The sequence below is a fragment of the Manacus vitellinus genome, unplaced genomic scaffold (assembly GCF_001715985.3).
Source record: "Manacus vitellinus isolate BGI_N305 unplaced genomic scaffold, ASM171598v3 ctg7180002432948_pilon, whole genome shotgun sequence".
NCBI lineage: Eukaryota > Metazoa > Chordata > Aves > Passeriformes > Pipridae > Manacus > Manacus vitellinus.
This window is the reverse complement of record NW_021938442.1, coordinates 11753-18152: the sequence shown is the minus strand read 5'-3', so window position 1 is coordinate 18152 and position 6400 is coordinate 11753. Positions and strand designations below refer to the sequence as shown.

General features: G+C 60.1%; 1 long non-coding RNA gene across 1 annotated transcript; it reads left to right on the top strand.

The window, feature by feature from the left end:
* Window positions 1–666: 666 nt before the first annotated feature.
* On the top strand, window positions 667–5421 carry LOC115307212. Its single transcript, XR_003915605.1, has 3 exons — window positions 667–710; window positions 3611–3809; window positions 5374–5421. It is a non-coding gene; the product is annotated as an uncharacterized LOC115307212 (long non-coding RNA).
* The last annotated feature ends 979 nt before the right edge of the window (window positions 5422–6400 follow it).

The window sequence follows — 6400 nt, the reverse complement described above, 5'->3', positions numbered from 1 at the left end:
ACTGAACTACTTTTGTCCCCCAGGTTTTAATGATGGCAAATCAGATCTATTGATAGAAATGAATTATTTAGGGTTACAAATGATCACACAAAAGATCTTCATCAGAATTATTTACTGCACAATACAAACACTAAAACTACCAGGAATACAGGATAAGATAGGACAGTGCTCTACACTAAAGCAATTGTTGAAGCAATTCTACTAAAGCTGGCACAAAAGCAATAATTCTTAATTAGAGATGGATGGAACTCCCCCAGACCAACGTTCATGGGGAGATCTCTGCTCTCAACCTCCAGGACTGACCTTGGGGGGGTCCCCAGCCAAGGCAGGAATTTCCACACACCCCCCGGAAGGGTTCTGTTGGAAGAAGCTGCCCCTGGGAAAGGGGACTGGCCCTTTGTGGTAGAAACCTCAGTCCGCTCAAGTGCAAAGGGCCGCTATGACACCCCCCTCCCCCCAAACGGGCAAGACAATTGGGGAAGGAAAGAGGGTGTTGGCTAACAGAGATCAAAGATTTCATGAGGTAAAAGCAGGTTCAGTTCAGGCTGAGGGCGCTGCGGCACCGCCCGTGCGAACATTCCTGACGGGCGGGCGGGCGGAGGGCGGGGCCGCGCCCTGATTGGCTGCGGCGGGGTCAGTAAAGGCGTTGCGCGCGCAGAGCGCTGTGTTGCCTACGGGGAGCCATCATGGCGCTGGCTCCGTGCTGCACTGTGAGCTGGCGGGGCCTGCGGGAGAGCGGGGCTCTGGGGATCCCCTCGGGGGCTGCGAGGAGCGCGGCTGTGGGTGGAAAGGCTGGAGAGTTCGGGAGGGTTTAGCCGAGGGGTTCGGGGGTTCTCGAGGGTCAGAGCGCAGGCCTGGAACGAGCGGGGGATGAGGAGGGGGCCTTAGATAACGCCCTGCCTGCACTGCGCAGGCGCGCCGGCGGAGTACTGAAGAGGGAACTGCAACTCCCATGAGGCTCTGCGCGATCCGCCATTACTTTTCCCGCCACAGCGCTCCGGCCGGCCCGGCGGACCGACCCCAGGGAAAGGGGATCCCAGAGACCCCGCCCGAACCCCAGAGACCCCCAACACTCATCACACAGAGACCCCACAGGAAGGGGTGCCCGGGGGTCCCCCAAAGCCCAGTTCAGGGGATCTCCCAGTCCCCAGGGGAGGTGTGCTGGGGGTGCTCCTCAAAGTCTGGGGGGGAGATGTACCACATCCAGGTAAGGGGATCCCAGTGCCCTCAGTATAGCCCAGTGACTTCCCAGCGACCCTCAGTGCAGCCCAGTAACCTCCTTAATGACCAGCCAGTATGTCCCAGTAACCTCCCACTGCCCCCCAGTATGGCCCAGTGATCCTCCAGTGATCACCCAGTAACCCCCTAGCATGGCCCACTAACTTCTGAGTGTCCCCCCGTGTGTCCTGGTAATCCCCCAGTAACTTCCAGTCCCTCCCAGTGCTCTTCCAGCATCTCTCTGTAACCCCCCAGTCCCTCCCAGTGCCCCCTGGTTCCCCCCAGTGTGTCCCAGTATCCCCCAGTAATCACCCAGTACCCCCCAACTGTTCCCAATGTGTCCCCAGATGCCCTTGGCCTCTCTGTGAGTGTGTGTGTGGGGGGGTGTTTTTGGGGTCAGACGGTCCAGGGGGGGCTCCTGGGGTGAGATGGAGGGTTGGGGACATCAGGGATGGGGTTTGGTACACTGGGGCAGGGTATGGGGACAGTGGAATTGGTGTGGACGGGGGAATTGGAAGTGTCAAGAAGGGAATTGCGGCTGATGGGGAGGCCCTTGGGGACATTGGAGACCACCAAGGAGCAGTCTCAGGGTCTTTAAGGGCGCCGCGCGGGTACACGGGCCAGGTGGTCTTGGTTCGTGTGTCCGTGGGCAAATTAGGGACACCAAAAAGAAGGTCTTGGGGACACCAGAGAAAGAGTCTCAGGAACTCACCTGAAGGTGTAGGTGCTGCCCCTCCTCTTACCCGCAGACATCATTAACCTGCCCCAAATGCCCCTAATCCCATTTTCCTTTTAATCACCTCCCCGCTACAACAGATCCCTTTGACGTCCCAACACCCCTTTAAACTCTCCTAAAAATTCACACAAAGCCCCTCAAAACCCCCCAAGTCCCCATTGAACCGCCTCCCCAGATCCCCCCAAATCTCCCCAAGTCCCCACCTCAAATCCCTTCCAACCCCCCTCTAAGAGGGATCACCTGGCACCCTGGGACAGGAACACAGTGGGCTGTACTGGGGGCACTGGGCTGTACTGGGGGCACTGGGGGGGGCTCAGGTGTTCCAGGACAAGGTGGCCCAGCTCCAGGAGAGATCTGGGGAGCAGTGAGGAGGTACTGGTCTGTGCTGGTCTGTCCTGGTCTGTCCTGGTCTGTACTGGTCTGTCCCCCCAATCCCCAAAGCCCCTCCCCAGCTCCCCCAAGACCCTCCTGCACCCCAAAGCCCCCCAGGCCCTCCCAGGCCCCTGACTTGGTCCTGCTGCCCCTTGAGCATCTGCAGCTGCTGCAGAACCAGGCATTTCATCAGCAAATGTGCAGGTGACCCCAAGCTGGGGGTGTGTTGATGTGCTGGAAGGCAGGAGGGCTCTGCAGAGGGACCTGGCCCAGCTGGATCCATGGGCTGATTGCAAGGGGATGAGGTTCCAGCAGGCCAAGGGCCGGGTCCTGCCCTTTGGCCACAAGAAGCCCCGTCAGCCCCCCGGGCTGGGGCCAGAGTGTCTGGAGAGCAGGCAGGCAGGAAGGGAGCTGGGAGTGGGGATGGACAGGAAGCTGAAGAGGAGGCAGAGTGTGGCCAGGTGGCCAAGAGGGCCAATGGCTGGTGGCCTGTGTGAGGAAGAGTGTGTCAGCAGGAGCAGGGAAGGGATTGTTGGGCTGGAGTGAGCGCTGGTGAGGCCACCCCTGGAGTGCTGTGTCCAGCTCTGGGCCCCTGAGTTGAGGAAGGCCCTGGAGGGGCTGGAGCAGGAGCAGAGAAGAGCAGCGAGGCTGGGGAAGGGAGTGGAGCACAAGTGGTGTGAGGAGAGGCTGAGGGAGCTGGGGGTGTTGAGGCTGGAGAAGAGGAGGCTCAGGGGAGACCTCCTGACTCTCTGCAAGTCCCTGCCAGGAGGTTGGAGCCAGGTGGGGGTGGGGCTGTTCTGCCAGGAAGCAGCAGTAGGACAAGAGGGCTGGGTCTGGACCTGTGCCAGGGGAGGTTTAGGTTGGATAATAGGAAGCAATTTTTTGCCAAGAGAGTCATCAGGCCTTGGAATGGGCTGGGCAGGGAGGGGGTGGAGTCAGCGTCCCTGGAGGTGTTGAAGGTGAGAGTGGATGTGGCCTCAGTGCCATGGTCTGGGAAGCACAGCGGGGTTGGATCCAGGGTTGGACTTGATGATCTCAGAGGTCTTTTCCAACGTGGCTGATTCTGTGATTCTGTGATTGCCATTCCTGTGGCAGCACATGCTTGAGGCTCCATCCCCAGAGTGATAGAGATGTCTGTCCATATCTATCTCCAAGGTTAGTCTGTAAATGTGTGGTGTTAGAAAAGCAGGCTGAGTTGTGGGCTGGTTGTAGAAGGAGAAAGAAGCCCAGAGGCCAGTGCAAGCAGGCAGCCCTGAGCTTGCACCTGATGTCCCCTCCCTGCAGGTTCCTGTCCTTGAGCCCAGGCCCTGAGGTGAGGCTGAGAAGTGGCGCGGAGGTGAGCCCAGAGCTGTCCCTGAGGTGAGGCTGAGAATAAGTGCAAGGCAGAGGTGCTGCTGAGGAAGGAGAGCCCTGTGGTGGGGAAGAAACAAAGCTGTGAGTGCCCATCCCCGAGCAGGTGCTGTGTCCATCCCCTGTGTGCCAGGTGAGCTGGGGCTTTGCTGCAGAGCTGCGGGCGCTGATTTGAGCGTCTCCAAGTGCTGAGATGGTGGGCACCCAGGAACACAAACTGTGCCTGGCCACGGAGCCTGCAAGGAGGAGCAGAGACAGCCCTGGCAGTGTGGGGGTCCAGGTTGTCCCTGTGCCTTCCCCTGCAGGCCCTGGCTGTCCCTGCTGGGCCCCTGTCCATCCCCATCAGGTCCCTGCCCGTCCCCCGGGCTGAGCTCCCCCCAGGAAGTGCCGTGGAGCTGAAGCTGCTGCCATCCCCCCCTGCAGCCGCTGCCCCAGCCAAGGGAGCAGCAAAGGCAGGGCCAGGAGCAGAGGCAGCAGCAGGGGAGCCCTGGGGGGCCGGGAAGCTCTTGTGTGGGTCAGGAAAGAGGCGCTGGGCACGAGGCCGGGGCTGTGCTGAGCAGGCCCAGCCCTCACATCCCCCCAGCCAACGCCGGCTGCCCGGGGGGCTTGGGAGGGACCCCCAGCCCGTGTGCCCCACACTGAGCTGGCAGAGAGAGAGCCAAGGGACAGGGCCACGGGCAGGGCCCCGGGTGAGGGACAGGCAGGGCCATTGCAGGGCCACGGTGAGGGCACAGCCTGTGGCAGCAGAGCTGCCCAGGGCCGGGGGCAGCCGGGGGGGTTGGTACCAGGCAGTGCTGGGGCCGAGCAGAGCACGAGGCCTCTTGCAGAGCCCTGGAGCAGCCTCCCACTTGCCAGCCCTGCCCTGGTGGGGTGACACTGTTCCCTCCCTACAAGACAGTCTCCCTGAAATTTTCAGGGGGACCTTTTGTGTCTATTCCTGGTTGCTAAATCCTGCTGGGGACCTGAGGGAACCTCCGCAACCCCATCCATGGGGCACAATCTCCTCTCCAGAGCTTGACTCACTGCAGACTTTGCAGTGAAATCTGTGCTGGCAGCTGCATCCTGAGCCCAAAGGCAGTTTGAGTCCCTGAGTGCTGATCCATCCTGGGGACCCAAGGGATCCTCTGCTGTTCCATCCATGCAGCAGGAGTCACCCTCCTCCCCTTGACTCCCTGCAGAGGAACAAGTGCCATCTCTCTGTTTGGGAGAAGCCAGATGCTGCCCCTGGGCCATCAGAAGTGGTGCTGAAGCCTCTTTCAGCCCAGCCCTGGGTGCAATTTTCTCATCCCCTCACCGAGTGCCCACTCCCCCAGCCGGCACTGACCAACCAGGGCGTTTGGCACCCTTGGTTTGGTGGTTTGGAGAAACAAACAGCCTTGAACTGGCAGGGGGCCAGAGAACCTCGAGGAACAGCCCTGGAAAGTTTTAAATGACACTACATTAATACAGCTTTTGATTAGAATATAGCAACTCAATCAAGTGCTCATGAAATGACTTCACTTCCATCATCCTCCCAATTAAACACATTTTTTTGGGCTGAATCTGCTTAAATCTCAGTGGTTTGGGTTTTTCTGGACTGAATCTTGGTGTTTTGGAGGTTTTTATGGTCACAGGATGCCCGGTGAGTTCTAGAGATGGACTTGGGCAGGAGGAGCCCCCAAGCCAACGCGCTCAGCCCTTGTTTTCCCCCCCATCAGGATTTGTCCTTCCCAAAGCTTGGGCGGATGGAGGAGGAGGCTGCGAGGAAGAGGAAGATGCCTTGGGCCCCCCAGGCAGGTGAGGAGGAAGTCAGTGTCCCTTTGGGCGGGTGTTGTGCTGGCTCTGTCAGCCCAGCATGGCCCCGGCTGCAGGACAACCCCACTGGCGCCGCCGTCCTGCCGGGGCCGGAGCTGGGGGGATGTCCTTGGCCTTCCCTGTGGGCCGGAGGCAAATCCCCTGCCTGTCCTTCTTGCTTCCTGCCCCAGGCCCCGAGCTGAGGACGCAGAGCCTGGAGGACAAATCCCCCTGTGAGACCCTGGTGGGAGAGGCCGTTTTGAAGGGCTCCCCGGCGCAGGAAGGCAGCGGGGAGGAAAAGGGCCGGAGATCCCCCCGCAGGAGGGGCTCCAAAGCCAGCCCAGGGTGCTCTGAGGAGGAAAGAGCCAGCCTGTGCCGGGAAGGTGGCAGGAGCTTGAGCAGGAACTCCAAGGTCCTGGTCCCAAGGCGACATCCCACTAGAAAGAAGTCCTTCAGGTGCTTGGAATGTGGGAAGAGCTTCAGGAACAGCTTCCACCTGATCCGGCACCAGCAGCTCCACACAGGGAAACGGCCTTACATGTGTAGGGAATGTGGGAAGAGCTTCAGAGACAGCTCTGATCTCCTCAGCCACCAGCGCGTCCACACTGGAGAACGGCCCTACACATGTGAGGAATGTGGGAAGAGCTTCAGTGACAGCTCCAACCTCCGCACCCACCAGCACATTCACACTGGGGAACAGCCCTACAAGTGTGGGGAATGTGGGAAGAGCTTCAGGCAGAGCTCCACCCTCCGCTCCCACCAACGCCTCCACACTGGGGAACGGCCCTACAAGTGCTTGGAATGTGGGAAGAGGTTTATGACCAGCTCCAATCTCTACACGCATGAGCAGACACACACGGATGAGAGGCCCTTCCGCTGCACCGACTGCGGGAAGGGCTTCAACCGGAACTGCACCCTCGTCAGCCACCGGCGCATCCACACCGGGGAGAG